Below are 20,430 nucleotides of genomic sequence, written 5' to 3'. Positions count from 1 at the left end.
GCCAACCAACTTTTGGCTCCCAGCAATTGAGCCAGTGTAGAAATATCAGCTGAAGCCCCCTTTGTGTTGGAAATCAGCCATTGAAACCAGGACCAACCCACTCCTGTAGAGGAGTTGGCACTGTTGCTAAAGTCATAAACATACCTCTTAAGAGAGGGGGAAAGGGAGAAACCTTTAGCAACTTGACGTTTCTCCCAAGAATAATCCTGACAAGGCGTGAATGTTGAGGGGAAACCAAGATTAGGGGTACAGTAAGGAGAAGCCTTAAAATGAGTGGCATAAGGAAGTCCACTAGAATATGGGGGCATTGGAATTAGTACCTCGGAGATACTAGCCAAGGTAGTTGTGGTTAAAGCAGAGCTATTTACGGAGGTTCCTGAGCCTGATTGTTCCCCTGAGACTACTTGGCCCAATACAGTACTGAGAATGCTCCCTGAGACTTGACTGGACTGCAATGGATTGTCCCAGTTAGTCAAATTCTTGGTCTTAAGACGGATACAATGAGCGTTCCCAAGGCTAAAACAAAACACTCCTGTGAGATTAACTTGAGATTGATTGTAAATGCGTTCCACGTCCCCTCTAGGAGAGGCACAGGGCGCAGACATCTCACACGAGGTAGAGAAAAGAGTGGGAAGGACACTGGAATTACCGTGAACCGGCATCGGCATTGGCCAAGCCCGTGCCACCGCCCACCATTGCATTGGTGTCGTCTGTGTCATTGGCATCAGCACCAGAGCCAGAGCACTCAGCAGAATGAAGATCCTCATCACGGGATTGCTGTGGTAATTCTTGTTGCTGAGTAGCTGGCGTCAGGACTCTTCTTGTCAGGCGTTCAGGGACCCACAATGGTTCCGTGCGATCCTGGGGAAAAACACATACGGATCCTCGTGCCCATGTCAGCACGGGGTCGGGGCCGTTCCATTGGCCCGTAAGAACATCTTTCCACTTAACATAGCCAATCACAGAGGGCTGAGGGAACACATGTCTATCGGCCGCAGAGCGACCATGAATATCCAAATTCAAAAAATTAATAGTAAAGAGAGCTAAGGACAAGCATTCTTTAGGAGTATGTCCAGCTCCTATTCCCCCTTTTTGTTTTTGTAAAGTTTCCTTTAAGGTGCGATGAGCACGCTCAACAATGTCTTGTCCTTGAGGATTGTAAGGCAGACCATGAGTAAGTTGCACTCCCATAGTAGAACAAAAGGACGTGAATTGTCTGCCAGTATAAGCAGGTCCATTGTCAGTCTTAAGGGACGTGGGCGCACCCCACGCCGCCCAGGCTTCCAGGCAATGAGTGATGACATTACGTGCCTTTTCTCCTGATAACGCAGAAGCATGAATAACTCCAGAGTACGTATCAACAGAAACATGGACATACTTGAGGTTACCAAAGTCAGGTATATGTGTCACATCCATTTGCCAGACAACCAGTGGCTTCAACCCCCGTGGGTTCACTCCATAAGTAGGGGGATGAAGAAATGTGACACAATGGGGACAGTGCAATACTATCTGCCGAGCATCTGCTCTAGAAATGGAAAAACGCCTGCGCAGTGTTAAAGCATTAACATGGAAATTTTGGTGAAACAATTTAGCCTCCTCTAAGGAGGAAGCCAAACAGATCAACTGACCTCGAGTGGCTGAGTCCGCACAGGCATTACCCTGTGATAATGGACCAGGGAGAGAGGTGTGAGCCCGGATGTGCATTGGATAAAAGGGAGCAGTGCGGCTACAGATAAGCCGTCGAAGCTGATTAAAGTAAGCAGATACATTACGGGCATCACTAATAGCTCCCACAGCCTCTAGGATTTTTAGTGCTTGCACCACATAGATGGAGTCCGAAATGAGATTAAAAGGAAAAGAACACTGTTTAAACACCTCAATAACAATTTGCAGTTCTACCCATTGTGGATTTCCAGGAGCAAATTGATGCTGGACAGGGGGAGAATCATTAATGACATAAGCTCCCATTCCAGACTTGGAACCATCAGTAAAAATATTAACAGCCCCCGGAATTGGACTGGATGAAGTTACTTTAGGGAAAATAATAGGATGTTCCTTAACAAAATGGAGTAACGGATGAGAAGGGTAATGATTATCAATATCTCCTTGAAACGAACAACATAGAATAGCCCAGTTATCTAGAGTAGCACACAAAACATTAAGTTGAGCTTTAGTATAGGGTATAATAAGAGAAGAAGGTGATTGTCCGAAAAATTGAATGCTTTGTTGAATCCCTTTAAGTGCTAATGCTGCAACAGCATCAGGATAATATTCTAAGGATTTTCCTGGGGATACATGTGGGTGTATCCATAGCAAAGGTCCATCTTGCCATAGTACTCCAGTAGGCTGCCGCATAGTGGCAAGCACACATAATTGAAAAGGTTTATCACTCTGGAGCCTGCATAAAGTGGCATGTTGTATAGCTTCTTCTACTGTCATAAGGGCCGCTCTAGCCTCTTTGGTGAGGCTACGAGGGGAAGTAAGATCTGGATCACCTTTAAGAGTAGCATACAAAGGCTGTAGTACAACATTAGAAATATGTAAATATCCTCGTATCCAATTAATATCTCCCAGCAGTTTCTGAAAATCATTTAGAGTTTGAAGATCCTGAGTTCGTATGGTGATTTTTTGTGGTTGTAATTTGTCATACCCAATTGTTGCTCCCAAATACTTAATAGAATCTCCTGTTTGAACCTTTTCAGGTGCTATATGCAGCCCACATTGTGTTAACAATTTTACGAGGTCGTCATAGGCCTCATGAACTGTTTGTTCTGATTTAGCAGCCAATAATACATCATCCATATAATGAATGATCTTGATGGAGGAGTACTTTTGTCTGAGGGGCACAAGTGTCTTTTCTACATACATCTGACACATTGTGGGACTATTAGCCATTCCCTGCGGCAACACTATCCACTCAAACCTTTGATCTGGTTCCTCGTGGTTACACGAGGGAAGGGTAAAGGCAAAACGCTGCGAGTCTTTAGGATGTAAAGGAATAGAAAAGAAACAGTCTTTAATGTCAATAACAATAATGTGCCAGCCTTGAGGAACAGAAGAGAGCAGAGGCAGCCCTCTCTGAATGGGCCCCATAGGTTGCATTTGAGCATTAACCACTCGTAGATCATGTAGTAGGCGCCACTTCCCTGATTTTTTCCTAATGACAAATATGGGAGTATTCCATGGAGAAGTAGAGGGTTGGATGTGACCCAAGTCAAGTTGTTCTTTAACTAGAGCATGGGCTGCTGCCAGTTTAACCGAGGGAAGAGGCCACTGAGGCACCCAAACAGGCTCCTCGGTGAGCCATGTTATGGGTATTTGAGCCTTAGCGGCCCCTAGGAAAAACCCAGACCAAATCTGTCAAGCTTTTGATGACCTTGTACAGGATGCTTACGTCCCTGTAAATGTTTTCCTAGTCCTAAACCTGGCCTATACCCCATATTGTGCATAATTTGTTGGGACACTGGGGAATAGTCATTACTAAGAGTGAACCCCATGTCTTTCATCAGGTCACGGCCCCATAAAGAGATAGGTAAATTAAGTACATAAGGCTGAAAAGTACCATGATGTCCTTCCGGGTCCTTCCAGGAAAGATGTCTACAGTTAACCTGAGGAGCCTGGGCATATCTAAGTCCTCTCAGAGATTGATCAGAAGTCTGTACTGGCCATCCCTTAGACCAGTCCTTAAGTGCAATGATGTTACGATCTGTACCTGTATCAAGTAAGCCCACAATTGATTTACCTTCTATGCTTAATTCCAAAGTAGGGCGATTACTCATATCTAGTGACAAATAAGCACAATTCCCTCCGGTGGTACCAATCTCATTCCCTGTCCGGGACTTTGAGTCTGCAGGGAAATGATCATGTAAACTAGGCAAAACCAGTAATTGAGCAATCCGATCTCCTGGGGAGATGGACACAATGCCTTTTGGAGCTTCCACCATAACCTTTACTATCCCTACAGTATCAGGACTTATGACTCCAGGGAAAACATGAAGACCTTGCAAAATGGAAGATGCACGTCCAATTAGCAAACCTACAGTGCCAGGTGGTAGAGGCCCTTTGAACTCAGTTTCCACCAATTGGACTCCCATCTTAGGTGTTAACACGAGTCTGGAGGTGGAACAGAGGTCCAATCCCGCGGCACCTGTAGTGGCTCTCCGCGTTTCATGGGATGGCGTAGAGATGGCCATGTCTCGGGTTCGGGTGTGACATTCTCCACTGCCCCATATATTTGCGGGCCCTGGGGTCGGGGGCCCCGTCGGCCGTTTTTTGGCCCAGCTGAAATAAGCTGTCCATGGATGTCCCTCACTGATGTACACTCTTTTGCCCAATGCTTCCCCCTTTTGCACCTTGGACACAATCCCGGTGATCGAAGGCCAGTGGAAGGGCCACCGTGAGGAGGTCCAGTAAAATTGACATTTTTGGGACACTCACGTCTGATATGACCGGGCTGACCACAATGGAAGCATGTTCTGGCGGCAGGATTGCCCCCTTTTGTAATCCGAAGGACAGCAGCTGCAAGACCTGTATTAGTTAAAGGCCCTCCAATCTCTCTACACACTTTCATCCATACTTCTATGCCTTTGTTCTTATAAGGAGCGATTGCTGCTTTACATTCCTTGGTGCATTGCTCAAAGACCAATTGCTTAACAAGGGGCATGGCTCTATCAGGATCCCCAAAAATCTTTCCAGCAGCATCCACCATCCTTGCTACGAAATCTGAAAAGGGTTCTGTAGGGCCTTGTAAAATCTTGGTCAAATTACCAGACACTTCTCCTCTATTTGGAAGTGACTTCCATGTCCGAATGCAAATGTTATTAATTTGATCATATACCTCAGGAGGGAATCCTGTCTGTTGATTAGCAAATCTACCTTGCCCCAAAAGCATGTCCTTATCCCAATGAGGATGTCCTGCTGCATGGTTTTGGGCGGCCTGCTCTATTGCGCCCTCTAGCATAAATGCTCTCCAGTCCAAATACTTGCCCGGAGAAACACAAGCCCGAACAAGGCTAGCCCAATCAGAGGGAGTCATACAGAATCTAGACAGACTCTCCACCTGAGTTAATGTGAAGGCGGCATCCACCCCATAAGTGCGTATAGACTCTGCCAGGGTCTTCACAATTTTGAAATCTAAAGGCTCCGAAAATCTTCCCCTATTCTCATCCTGAAAAACTGGATAAGCAAGACCCATCTCAGCGTTAACAGCCTTCCATGTTTGAGCATGGAAAGCCCTCCCCGAAACACCCCCACCATACGGCGGTGGGTCCGGAGGATCACATTTCTTGAGCCCCGGTCTATCTTCGTTCCCTTCTCCAGCAGCTAAACTCCCTAGCTGGCGAGACAGCCTCCCAAGCTCCTCCTCCTCATCCTCCTCTTCTTCTGACCCGCTTCCACATGGGGGTGTGCGCAGCGCACTGAGATCTGGATACAAGCGTTTCCTCCCCTGCTTCTCGCTCCGCACGCTCCCATCCTCCCGAGATACCTCACCTCTTGTCAGAGATAATCGTCTCCTCCCCTGTTTCACGCTCCGCACACTCCCATCCTCCTGAGATATCGCACTGCCTGCTGTCTCCGATTTCTCCTCATGTAACTTTTCTAAAACCTCCTGTCCTTCAGTAAGTGCGTCATGACATCTGCCATCTGTGAGGCAACTACGGACTATCTTCCAAAGGGGAATCACCCCACCCTCCAATATGCCCTGCTCACAAGCAAAGTCAAGATCCTTGCCCAATTTATCCCAACAAGGCATAGTAAGGCTGCCCGAATATGCAAACCACGGTGCAGCAACATCTACTTTCTGCAAAAATCTCTGTAAGATACTATGTTTCACTTTCAGGCCTTTGGAACGTAACAGGCCGTCTAGTGCCAGAAGAAGCGGGCTTGAAGATGTGACACCCATGACACAGCAACAGAACAGATACAGAGGACAAAACGAAAGTACACAGAAACAAAAGAAAAGTACACAGTGCAGCTGCAATAAAATATGAGGCTCTCTCTGTCTTTGTAGAGGAGCTGACTCCGCTTTGATTGCGGGTCCCACTAACCGGGACTATCAGGTCCCGCCCACCGGGACTGTCGTGTCCCACCCACGGGGACTGTCGGGTCCCACCCACGGGGACTGTGGGGTCCCACTTACCGGGACTGTTCAGTGCACCACCTCTGACGACTTGCAAGTTTTGATTTTCCCGGGTCTCGGCACCACTTGTCGCGACCCCCTTGCCCGCAAGGAAGACGCAACACCGGGAATCTTCTTACAGCTGTTTATTCAAGCTCTCGAGAGTTCTTCTAATCTCCGAGTTCTTCTAATCTCCCAGAAGTCCCTCCCAGCCTTAATAAAGTATCCAAACACCCAATGCGAAGCTGCCACGTGGAGCTTTCTCGTAGGGTGTCAAAGAACCATGTGCCAACTCTCCCAAAGAAGGAGTTGTTTATCACAGACCACCACAAGGCCAGCGCCATCTTGTAATGGCGACCACAGTCCGCAGAAGCGGCTCGCCACAGCCTCCCTCCAGCCCACTGCCTCTCCTTTGGGGGAGGGGTCTTCTCCCCCACAGGCCAGGCAATTTTCTCTGGATTCAAACAGGCAACAATGACCTTTTATTTTGTTTGTCCCCTCCATCTCCCACCTCTTCCTTTTCCTCCTTGCCCCTTTTGACTGAAAATCCCTCTTTCCCTTGGTCATCAGTGAGGCCACAGTGACTAAGGGGAAGACCCCTTCCTGTTTGCTCCTCCCAGCCCTGCTCCAGCCCCTCAGCTTCCCAGACCCTCATGCAGTTGGTTGTAAATTCTTCCAGGAGCTGTTTTACTGTCTACTTTTCAGGATTAAAAAAAAAAAAATCAAAAACTTAAAAAAAAAAAAGTTTAAAAAGCAAAAGCAAATGTGGAGGGAGGAAGCAGCAACATATTTTTTTGGTAATTATGCTTTTTTTTTAATTTTTAGAATTTGTCTGTTTTTACTGTGGGTCGGCCGTTGATACTTCATCAAAATAACCATTTCTTTGCTGAGTTCAGGTGACCGAGGAAGAGCCACACCCTCGAAACAAAACAAAACACACAAACAAAAAAAACCACAGAATCATCTTTAACGTAACTTTTTATACGATGTCTCAGTTCCCCGTAACTTTGCACACAAGCTTCTGTGTTCAGTTGAATTGTAACTGCTTTTTGTATTTGGAGAGAGTGTGACTATTGAACTTGAAACCTTTAAAAAAAATAAAAATAAAGTAATAGATTTTATAGCTCTGCTATACATATGGACAAACATTTTTAAAAATCTGTCTTTCTTCTTTATGAAATTGCAAAAGGGAAAAAATGCAATTGCTATTCATAGGGAATTTTATAAATATTAGTTGTTTTATATTATGTATATGTTATTTTTAATATTATATATATATATATATATATATATATATATATATCCTTGAATTCTAAATATTTTATAGATAAGATAATCTTTAGATGAAATCTATATTTTTTTTCAGGGCATATCTGGTATTAAAGCTAGAATTCAAAATAAAATCTGATTGGCTCTAAGCATTTCTTTACTAGTACTCATTATATTAAAAACTTGATGATATAATTTGGTAGAATTCAAAAGCCCTTTCCTACAGCATCATGATGCTAAAAATTAGAATAATTTCATTGTTATGTAATGGGTTTGGATTTAATTTATATTCCAAAAAGCAAATTGAGGATTTTATTATATGTAATTACTTAAAATAAGTTTAAAGTGAAATCATAGCATATGTTTTTCAACTCAAGCATACTAAAATGACAGATGCTGTAAGAACATAGGCTTGAGATTTAATATATATGTATTTGTATATATAGTTGTTTCAGATTTAAGTCTCTCCTTTACTACTTTGCTCACATCAGGCAACTTTAGTTTCTTTATATGAAAAAAATAGATATTCTAATTATAGACACTTTAACATTTTCTAGGTTTTCCTGCATTCTTTTTTTCATTTTTCTAGGGTCATCTCATATAATGCTTTGGATATGGAATGTCCCTTAAAAGCTCCTGTGTTGAAGGTTCTGTGTCACTGCAGGGATATCTAGAGGTGGGACTTTTAAGAAATGATTGGATCTTGAGGGTTCTGACTGCATCAATGGATTAGTCCACTGATGGATGGTATTATGGAAGGCATAAATTTTAGGGCATGGAAGAAGGTCACTGTGTTTCTTTTCCCAGTCTCTTTCTTGTTGTGTCTGTTTCCTGGCTGCCAAGAATTGAGCAGCTTTCCCCCACCAGCCCTTCAGCTGTGATATCTACCTCATGTGGCCCAGAGCAATGATATTGGCCAAACAGCAACTGAAACCTCTGAAACTGTCAATCAAAATAAACTTTTCACAATAGCTAAACTATAGAACCAACCTAGGTGCCCTTCAACAGATGGAAAGATAAAGAAAATGTGATATATATAAACAATGGAATATTACTCAGCCTTAAAGAAAAACTCAATATGGTATTTGCAGATAAATGGATGGAGCTGGAGAATATCATGCTAAGTAAAATAAGCCAAACCCCCAAAACTAAAGGCTGGATGTTTTATCTGATAAGAGGATGCTAACCTATAATGGGGGGCAGGAGTGAAGGAACTTTGGATTGTGCAGAGGGGAGTCAGGGGAAGGAAGTTGGTATGGGGACAGGAAGAACGATGGAATGAGATGGACATCATTACTCTATATACACATATGATTCCACTACCCATGTGACTCTATACTATGTTCAGCCAGAGGAAGCAGTTGTGCTTCATTTGTGTACAATGTGCCAAAATGCATCCTACTGTCATGTATAACTAATCAGAACAAAGTGCAAAATAAAGTAGAATAAAATTTTAAAAAGAAAACTACAAAAAATATTTTAAAAATAAACCTTTCATTCTCTCTATTGTTTGGGTCAGTTATTTTGGTTACAATGATGAAAAGCTGACTAACACACCTGGTTTACCTGTCAATAAATTCTTCATAGACATGTTTCTGGTGAAAGCATTACTCCAGAGTGGGCCCTTTCTTTCTATGATTACTTTTACAAGGAAACCAAGAATATAGATTCTTTCTCTTCTTGTACCTAAGAATGACCTAAAGTCAACATGTGTGCACAGTTTCACTAATCAGAGGCTGACCCCAAGATGTGAAATCTAGAGAGAGTGACAAAAAGCAAAGAGGATGTTTTTAGTTCAGATTCATCACAGCAAAGAGCAAGAGGATTTCAGAGAGAAAGGATGAGCATGGGAATCATGGTCTGATCTTGATAGGCTTCAATTTCCAACCCTCCACACACAAACAAGCATGGAGTGTTGCCTGCTGGTGTTCCACTCACTCTCAAAGAAAAGAAACACCACTTGAAATAGTAACAAAATCTGTGACTTATAGACATATGATTTAAATACTTCATCTTTTCAAGCTAGGCTCCATAGTAATCCTAGCAAGCAAAATGGAACAAGACAAAAGCAACTAATGATCCAAGGAACTTATTGCCATTGGCTTCCCCACAAGGAAGACACAAGCAATCATCTCAGCAGAAATGTCTGAGCAGGTGATCCTTTGGTTGAGAGTTAATAAGAGACAAGCACATCTAGAGGACAGGAAAAAATGCTTCATGATTCCGTTTAGTTTAGCACAACTAATGCTGCAGGAGAAAAATTTCAGTCAAAGTTTACATAACTTAGGATAATGGCGTGAAATATGAGATCCAGAAAATACATTATTGTATTACAGATTCTGAAAATCATACTATTAATAAATTTATCCATGTATTTAAATTTCAAGTTCTTAAAGTTTCATTTAATCACAAATTTCACCATCTCTATATAAAACATTTTAACTTTCCTGAGTGAATGTTCCTTAGAAAACATTATGAAAAATAATAATTTAATTTCTGAAGCACACTGATAATAGAGAATGATAATGATGGCACCAATTTAGTTTCTGAATGTCTTCCAACTTCCCCACTAGACAGAAAAAAATAACCAGGCTAGCAAAAGAAACAAAAGGATGATGTTAATAAAAAGCAAGATAAAAAGATAACCACATAAGCCTCAATATATAAGTAGGATATTCCAAATATTAGTATCTACAAGAGAAGTCTGGTTTTGGCATACGAACAAGATGAAATGGAGAACTGTCTCAGAAAGTATGAGGCTGTATTTTGATTACCACACCAAAACAAAAAAAGAGAGAATGCTATAGCACCAAAGCTTAAAAATGCAATGCTAATCTACTCTCTGAAAACTACAAGTAAACCACTTTAGTTCAATATAAACAAAAAAGTCAAATTCTATACAATATCATAATAAGAAAAGGAAAACTTAAAAGTCACATATCTACAACAATGAAAGCATATTATAAAGAAATGTGTGAAAACTAATGAATATTTTAATGCATATTTCAAAACAATTTAAAATAATGAAAAGTGGCAAAAGTTACTGAAGAACCACAGATATTACCCTAAGAAAACTTCAGTAAACATGCAAAATATTTACAAAGAGGTGATATAGAACTAACAAGATATTCAAAAATAAATTTATTTTAGAGATAAAGCCCACACAAGAAAACTTAGAAAAACAAATAAATAAAATAAATATTTTTCCTCAGGAAAAATAAAAGATATGAAGGAAAAAAATATATTGAACTTACAAATCAATGAAACAAGAGATAAAAACAAGAGGCTTTTTTTGAGAAAGTGGTAAAGGACATAGGCAAAGAAGATCCAATGGCTATATAATGGTAATTGCTTAAGAAGAAAAGCAAATTAATGAAACAGGAATTAATAAGGAATTAAAAGTATGATTAATACAATCTTTAATACAAAAAGAAACTTTGCACAACATGTTGAAAAGACAAACTGTACACCTGAAAAAAATATTAAAACAAGATGACAAAAAAAGAAGATAAATGATTATATAACCATTAGAACAAAAACACAAATGTTTCTAAATATTGAATAATATGCAGGCATAAGTAAACATTTTTTTAATGTACATGTATTTAGGTAAAATTGAGGGGGGGCAGGAAAAGAAATTTGAGCTATTATAATACACTCTGTCAAATTGGACTTTGGTAAAATGCACTTTATATAATTTAAAATTAATATTCTAAAATTGAAAAGAAATAAGACAATTAAGCTAATTATGCCAATTAACCAATTTGTGACAATGCTAGAGATACAAAATACATCAAATAGTTCTAATATCCTGTAACTTTAAAGAGAAATACTCTGGGGGGATTAAACATTAATTTGTATAATAATTTCTTTAATAATATTACTGGTGGTTTCTCACTAACTTTATTATGAGTATATTGGAAAAAATAAAATGAATTTCAGTTGAAGTTTATGATAGTTTTTGAATTTACACAAATGGAAAGATTTGAATTGGTGATATTGGTAGGAAACCCACAGTATTAGGAAGTTCTGAAACAAATTTACCAAGATAATTCATATTTTTCATGGGAGAAAGTATATATGATTATAATCATTTGATCATGAGGAAAGCATTCAAGATCAGGAACCAAGCAAAATAGCCTCCATTGAGGCAAGGAAAATATGTTTAATTCTATGGATTCACAATGATACTAAGAAAGGAAAAAAATACTTAAAGGTAATTTGAATAGTGCTAAGTAAACAATTGATTAGTTTGGAAACTAGTAAATAAAATTTATCTTTCCTCTATGAACTATCCTTCAGACATTCTAACGAGTTCATGAGAGGTTTTTTTATTACACAATTCCAGTCAACAAATGAATAAGAGGTAAAAAGAACCATTGTTTTTGGAACACCCTAGTTATTGCCTCTAGACAATTTTCCCAAAGAGTTTTTAGTATTATGGGAAAAGAAATCATATAAATCTCCTAAGAGATATTCTCACTGAATAACAAAATAAATATATTTAATCTTATCAACATTTAGATAATATTACATGTCAGGAACAAAGGATAATGTGTAAAACTACTATGTGGATAAAAATTATCAAAATTCAAGTTGTAGGAGGCTATATAAGAAAAAAAATATCCCAGGATATTTTGTAACTGTTTAGACATATTTTATTTATTTTTTGAGAGTATTGTCGTTTTATATAACAGGAAGTTTCATTTTTATATATCTGTAAATGCATATAATATAATTTGCTCCATTTCAATTTCTAATACCACCCCTTCCCTCCATCCTCCATCCCCTGATCCTCTTCCTATATAATATTGACCTTACTTCTATTATTTTATTTTTAAAGGTGCATTATAGTTATATTTAAAAACACAAATCATGGTGATAAACTCATACATGCATATAATATAATTTGGTTATTTTATTTCCACAATTCCTCCCCTTTCTCAACCTCCCTCCTCCCCATTGATCTCCTTTCTCTACTCCACCGAACTCCCTTCTATTTTTCTTGAGTTCCTCCTTTCTAAAAATTCCTTATTTCTCTTGAGATTCTGCAAATGATAGGAACATTTGACCCTTGACTTTCTGAGTCTAGCTATTGCACTTAATATGAAGTTCTTCAGTTCCATCCATTAACTAGAAAATGACATAATTTCATTATTCTTTATGGATGAAATAAGCTCCATTATATTTTCATATATTTTCTTCATCACATCATCTATAGAGGAACACCCAGGGTGGTTTTTATAACTTGACTACTGTGAATTGTGCTGCTGAAAACATTGGTATGTATGTGTCACTATTCTGTGCTGATTTTAGCTTTTTTAGATAAATACCAAGCAGTGGAATAGCTAGATTATATAGTGGTACTATTCTTAGTTTTTTGACAACTCTCCACTCTGCTTTCCAACATGGTTTTACTAACTTGAAGTCTCACCAATGGATGGATACCTTTTTCCTCAAATCCTTATACAATTCATTGCCATTTGTATTCATAATAATGGCCATTTAACCAGAATGAGATGAAATCTCAGTGTAGTTTTGATTTACATTTCCCTTATTGCTAAGTATGTTGAAATTTTTTTTTTCAAATATTTGTTGGTCATTCTCATTTCTTGTTTTGAGAAATGTCTATTTAGTTTACTTCACCTATTGATTGGGCTAATTTTTATTTTTGTCATTTAGTTTTTTGTATGTTCTGGACATTAACCTTCTGCTAGAAAAGTAGTAACAGATTCTCCCCCATTCTGTCTTCACACAATCAATTGTTTCTTCCTCTGAAGGAGATTTTTAATTTGAAGCTATACCACTAACTTTTTTTTTTTTTACTTCTTGAGCTTTAGGGATCTTATTAAGGAAGTCAATGCTGTGCTAATGTGTTGGAATGTTGGTCCAGATTTCTTCTACAAGTTGTACAGTTCTGATCTAATTCCTAGGTCTTTAGTCCACTTTGAATTTATTTTGTTTATTTATTTATTTATTTATTTTTGGGAGGGGAAGAGATAGTTTTCCTATATGATGAATCTGCTGAGAAAGAAATCAGAAAATCAATTGTATTCACAATAGCCTAATTAAAAAGAAAAGGCCTTAGGAATACATCTCACCAAGGAGATGAAAGACTTCTACCATGAAAGCTGTAGAATTCATTTGAAATAAAAACTTGAAGTAGTTGAAGCAATCCTAGCAAGAACAGCAGTACAGGAGTCTTCACAACACTTGATCTCCAATTATACTACAGAGCTATAGCAATAAAAACAGCATTGTATTTGCATCAAAACAGATGTGAAGACCAAAGGAATAAAATAGAAGGCATAGACAGAGATCCACATAGATACAGTCGTCTGACCCTTGACAATGGTGCCAGGAATACATATTGAAGAAAAGATGGCCTTTTTAACAAATGGTGTGGGGAATACTGGATATCCCAATGTATTTAACAGCAACAATATAAAAGCTTCATTTGATGGATAGTTAACTGTAAATTGAAATAGACTTAGAAGACAAACAACATAATCATGATGTTTTAATTTAAAAGAGAAAGGGAGAGGAGGAGAGGGAGGCGGGAGAGGAAAGGAAGATAGAGAAGTGAGAAAAGGAAAAGAAGAAAAGGGAAAGGTTATGATATGACTGGTCATATGTGAACATTAAATAGATAGTCTATGGTATTTAAATTAATACTATTAAGCATTTCTTGTTTTATAACGATGATATTATGTTGATAAAGTTTACTTTTTGAGGTGTATAGAGGTAAAACAAGAAGTTATGAATACAAAGTTTACAAATGGAACAAAATTGGTAAGAGTACATATGTTATTTAGATGAGTGATGCACAGACATTCAACATATTGCTAATGCTACTTTTCATATGTATGAAATTTTTGATAATAAAACTTCTAAAAGAAAAAAATATTTATCTACATATGTATAGCTTTAAATGTTTCATCTATATAATTTTATACCTATAATATTTTTAAATTATATTTTTTCCTGTAGAATACAACTATATATATTTTTCTTTGAATATGTTATTGTGAACATATAGGCAATTAAGCTATATATATTTCATAAAATTTATGTGCACAAATGGCATGTGCCTATATATGTGGCATGTTTAAGCATAGCTAAGTGGTAGCCCATGGTGAGTTCATTTTTTGCTTGTATACGTTAACCAACTTTTTAAAGCAAAGTTTCAAGGCAAAACAAGAGACTAAATTTTAACATTACTAAGAAAATTACTAAATTCATATTTTTAGAGTCACAAATCAAACAGCAAACTTTCAGGGAAATTGATGAAATTGTTTCTATGTGTATATAAATATGTTACAATGAAATGCCATTTCGTATACTTAGCATTGATCGCTAACAATAAATATATAAATACAAGCCTACTTCACTGCATTGATGGACTAAAATGTGTAAACATACCTTCACACCCAGGCTTTTAATTTCTATTTTTTAAAATATCAATGAAAACAAGTTATTGGAACACTCATCAATATCTTGAATATTACTTCACAATAATTTTTAAAGACATCCTATACATTCCAACAGTTTTCCTAAAGCCATTCTGACTCTTGATTAACATAGTGAATAAATAGTTAGCATTACAAGTGTCTCTAGAAGACATGAGCTGGGGAAGAAAATGCACAGACTTTAAAGCAATTCAGTAGGGTAATATTGTCTCTGCCACATACTGGCTATACAAACTTGGAAAAGTTATTTGATTTTTCTAAATTAAAATCCTCCTCAGAAAAATTGTGGAGAATAATATTATATATGGGCATATATACATATACATATATGAATATTATATATGGCACATGGCACATAATGTTCACCAAGCAGTTATTATTAGTAGGTATTATTTTGGAATTAGTGTATTTCTGACAATTCTCCTGTTGTCTGCAGAAGGATCTCAAAATGAATTCTTTCACTCTTAAAAAATAATTTCTATTTATATTCATTTGAGTGTATTTTATCTCAAAACCATTTATAGAGAAAATGAATTAACTCTCTTAATATATGAATACAAATGAGTTCATGCCTTCATTTTTCACCTCTGGAAAGCGTCCATTCAAATCCCTGCTTCAGTCTCAAGTGAAAATGAATTTAATGGTCTCCCTCATCAATAGCCCCATTATCACAAAGCTTCCATGCAAGTCAGTATAATTTAGTACGTTTGCCATTCTTTCAGTCTCTGCTTAAAATTAAGCCAAGATCAAAATTAGCAAATTGTTTTAAAATTCTCCTGGGCACACTGGCAAACTTGTATCCAAAAGTCTTAATGCCCATATTATTTTAGCTCTAAGCTACGTCAAAAAGATGTTTCATTCATGACTTACATTATCCAGAGCTACAGTTAGTTGTCAAGACTGTCTAAGCATTAGAATCAATTGCAACAGTATACTAAGAAACACTTGTGTCCCAAACTTGAATCCAAAAATTCTGAAATGCTGGGTTTTGGGTGGAGTTCCAGCATTGATACTAAAAGATCAATAAATAAGTGTTCAGTATATATATATATATATATATATATATATGTATATATATATATATATATATTTTTTTTTTTTTTTTTTTTTAGGCTGCGATGGGTGGGGATGGATGAGAAAAATTTTTCTCTTGCTACTCACAGTTGGTTCAGAAGTTTTGGTAACATATGGAAACTATCTATGAAGGAAATAAAACAGTTCTCACGGGAGAACCACTAAATACAACCTGCATTGGACAAGGTCCCTAAGTGAATCCTATGGATATTGTATATGATAATTTGAAAGATACTGTTCAACTCCTCCTAGAATTCATAGAATTCCCACTAAAGCCACAATTTGGTTCTGTACATGATGCCTACACATTAGCTTTTTAGTGAAATTGGTAGAAAATTTTGAAAAAAAAATGAGGAGAACTAATACTGAGACAGTTACAAATTATCTTAAATCTGACAAAAGAGCACTTGAGTACTTTGAGTAAAGGAAACTGATAACATTTTCAAGAATTATCATTAGTGTTGTTATTGTTATATAATCAACAAAATCATAATAATGCATTTTAAGTTTCCATGGAGTTCAAAAAATGTCATCAGAATCATAACTTAGTTATAGTTGAGTTTTTATATTAATAACAAATACAATCTCAGAATCATTTTTAAACTATCTTTAGTTACAGATGAATACAATACCTTTATTTATTTATTTATTAGTTTATTTATTTATTTATTAAAATGATGTTGAGAACGAACCCCATGCCCCACACATGCTAGGAAAGTGATCTACCACTGAGCTACAACCCCATTCCCTCTCCAAATAATTTTTAACAGAATAAGTCAAATGGCATATTCATTTTCAAAAAGAATATACACATTGATTTCTGTAGATTTATACATATTTGTCATTCATTTTATGTTCATAAGGAGTTTATATAGAAATTATTATAAATCCATAGACTTCCAAATCTTGGATTCCCTTCCTTGAGAATAGCCAACATAAGTTTTTGAAGATACAGTGGACCCATACAGAGTTGAAATTTAGTTTCAGGGTTTGGCTTTCATTCTCTCTCTTCTCAAATCTACAGCAAAATAATTCTTTGAAAAATAAATATTTGGTCATATATTTTCCCTGTGTGAGTTCTCCATAAGAATTCTGTTGCAGTAAAATAAAACAAAAACCCCAGTGTCTTAATTTGCTTTAAAGCCAGGGTTCCTGCTACCTTCACCACATGCCATTCCTCTTCCCCTACTCACACAGAAGTCTAACTCCTTTCCTAGGCTCCACAGCACTCACTCCACACGTAGTACCTGTGGAATAGTGATCTCTTCGTTCATATCTGATTCTACTTGCTATTTAAATCTCAGAGAACATTGCTCCAAACTCCCAATGGAAAAAAAGCTGTTTAGCCATCCACTAGACAGCACCTTTTATAACTCTACTCAATCTATTGTCTTGTTATTAGTCTCTTCATTTTATTGTCTTGTTTACCATTTAAGAACCTAAGACTTATGAAAGAAAACATACTCTCTGTCTTGTTCATCACTGTAATAATAAACTTAAAATGGAATGTTGAAGGATTGCAATTCCCATAGGGAAATGGATAGGCTATAGAGATTAGTTGGATGGACAACACAAAATTTTAATGTTTACCACTTTAGTATTAAAATCTTCTCTTTATTAAACACCTACTGTACTAAGCACTGTACGTGCGTGTTAAATACATGATCCTAGTCTTCACAGCAGCACTCAGACAAAAATTCACATCATTTTATAATACATGAATTTGTACTTAACACAGATCATAGGGCTTATCAAGGTTCTTATGACTCATTATGTTGAAACCAGGTTTTAAACTGAGAGTATTCTATAGGAAATACTTCTTTCCACTAAAAAAATTGATAATCTATATAAAGTAATATAAATATATGATTGTGTTTTCTAAGTGTCAGGCACATATAAATATAATATTATCTGTTGTTTGATTCCATTAAGATTGTTTTCATGATATTATACTTATTTTCTCTCTCAAAGGATAATATGTGATAGCTTTACATATCTGAATACACAATACATATAAAGCTAGGGATATAAAACTTTATTTATTCATGTAAATCAAACCATTCATAACCATGATACTTTAGTCAGGAGTTAAGATTTTTTATCACTAATTTCTTCCTCCTCTCTAAGTCTCCAAACCATTGTTTTGCCTTTGAAATTTCCTTTTTCTTTTAAACAAACTTTTTTTTAGCATAACTGTAGATTCATAAGAAAATTGTGAATATGGTACAAAGACTTCATGTATACCACACACTTAGACTTCACTATTAATTAATGTGTTAGTTTTTGTAGTTTGTTTTAATTAAGGAACCAATATTGATATATCACTATTAAGTAAATCAATACTATTTTTGGATATTACTGGCATGTACCTACTGATCTTATTCTGTCCTAGGATCCTATCCAGGATACCATATTGTATCCAGCCTTCATGCCTTCTTAGGCTTCTCTGTCTGAATGTTTCTCAGACATTCATTCTTTTGTTTGACCTTAACACCCTTGTGGAGTAAGTGTACTGACAGTAATTGTACTGACAGTCTTAGGATGTCTCTATATTTGGAGTGCCTCTTGGTTTTTTTGTTTTGTTTTGTTTTGCATGATTCTACGTGGGTTATGTGTTTTGGGGAGGTAAACAGAGCTAAAGTTCTCTTTTCCTCACAACATAAACAGGGACAATACTATCAAAATTTGCATCAAACTTTGGCCCTCACTGTTGATATATATTGAACTTTCATGATCTAACTGAGGAAGTGTATGTCAGGATTCCCCACAGGAAAGCTAATGCCCCAACTTTGTATACTGTATTATTTGGAAAGAAGTCACTATGTGTAGCCTACACTCAATGAGAATGAAGAAAGACCCCACCTTTGAAATATTATACACAGAAACTATTTGCAATTCTTCTAATTGAAAGGCATATCTTTTCTCCTAAGTATTTGTTTATGCAATAATCTATTTACATAAATATTGAAACATTTTATTTTATACTTTGTATTACAATCAAAATAAATTTATTTGTTATATTTAAATTGTTCCAACTTTGGCCATTGGGAGCTCTTTCAGGTATCTCCTATGCTCCTTTGATATACCCTAATCATTGTGCCATTGTTGTTTTGAGGCTGATCGAGTATTTTATTCTATTGTACTATAAGATGCTCTAGCTTTACCTTGTATATTCTTCATGTAGTATTAGGTTGATCCATATCTCCATGGAACAGTATTAGGATCCAAGAAATGGGCATCCATGTACTTTTTACTACTAGTGTGCTGTTGCTTTCAGGCTCTCTTAACTGACAGAGGAAGAGAATTTATTTATGTATACTTCAGTATGCTTATGCAAAGACCCACAAATATTCTCTATGTAACCATTTATATACACATCAAGCTAGACTTGAGTTCATCCTTGTTTCCAACTCTAAAGCCTGACCTGAGTCTGTCCTCTCACTCTTGACCTGTAGTCTCCTACTCTGGGGGTCATATCTCGGCCCTTGAGATCCTTTTACCTTGTTAATCAGTTGCAGTATGCATATGTAGCAGTGTCAAGGTTGTTAACATACAGCCCAGGGGGAAAAAACTCTATCAGTTACATTTACTGCTTATATGAAATATTTTTATCCTCAATCTTAAATATACCACTAATTTCCAAAGTATTTTAGGCTACTACCTTCTTATACCTACCCTTAAATTACTTACAATATAATTAGATTGTTTTGTCACATTCTGCATTTTACCCTATAACCTCCAATCTCCTGAATTTTTTTTAAAAATTGTCTACAGTAAAACTCATGTTTGTGATGTGAAGTTCTATGGCTTTTCACAAATGAAGAGTGTCATGTATTCTATATTCAAGTAGTATAATGAATAGATTCATAATTTTCTACCTGGGCAAATAGTAAATAAAGAGAAATATTTTCAAATAAAGATGCTGCATTATCTGGAGAGACTATAGAGATTAGTGCCACTGTCACAGACTTGAAGGATATAGAAATACTGGGGATCCCTATGATCAGCAAATCCAAAGGTGTGTGGTGTCTGGAGAGATATCGATATTGCTCTGAACCTTTGGCAGGTTCCCATAGGTGCACTGCTGTGCAGGCCCCTAGAACCTATTTGTGCTGTGAATATATGGAAACAATAACATTCTATAATCTTATAAGAAAATCTGATCAGGGGCTAGAGCAAAAAAAAAATGTCCTTTCCCCTTTAAAACTAAGACTTGGATCCAGTATTTTCCCTTAGAAAGGAAACCTTACATATGGAGAATTCTGTGAATGTATTTTATAATGTATTTCTTTTTTTCTCCCTGCAGAACTACCAAGGAATCTTTCCTGAATCCTTACTTTGAAAACTGAATTAGTAAACCCTGATTCCCAGAAGCTAAACCAGTAAAAGTGTTGAGTCTCACCAAGGCTGCAAGCCCCTAGAAGTTCCTCACTCTGGAATTAGTACACATTTAGCCTCTAGGAATTTTTCGTAATTACCATTTAAGTGCATCTACTAGTT

Source organism: Spermophilus citellus, assembly GCF_964194105.1.
Source record: "Spermophilus citellus genome assembly, chromosome: 12".
NCBI lineage: Eukaryota > Metazoa > Chordata > Mammalia > Rodentia > Sciuridae > Spermophilus > Spermophilus citellus.
The sequence above is the reverse complement of the archived record's forward strand: the minus strand, read 5'-3'. Positions refer to the sequence as shown.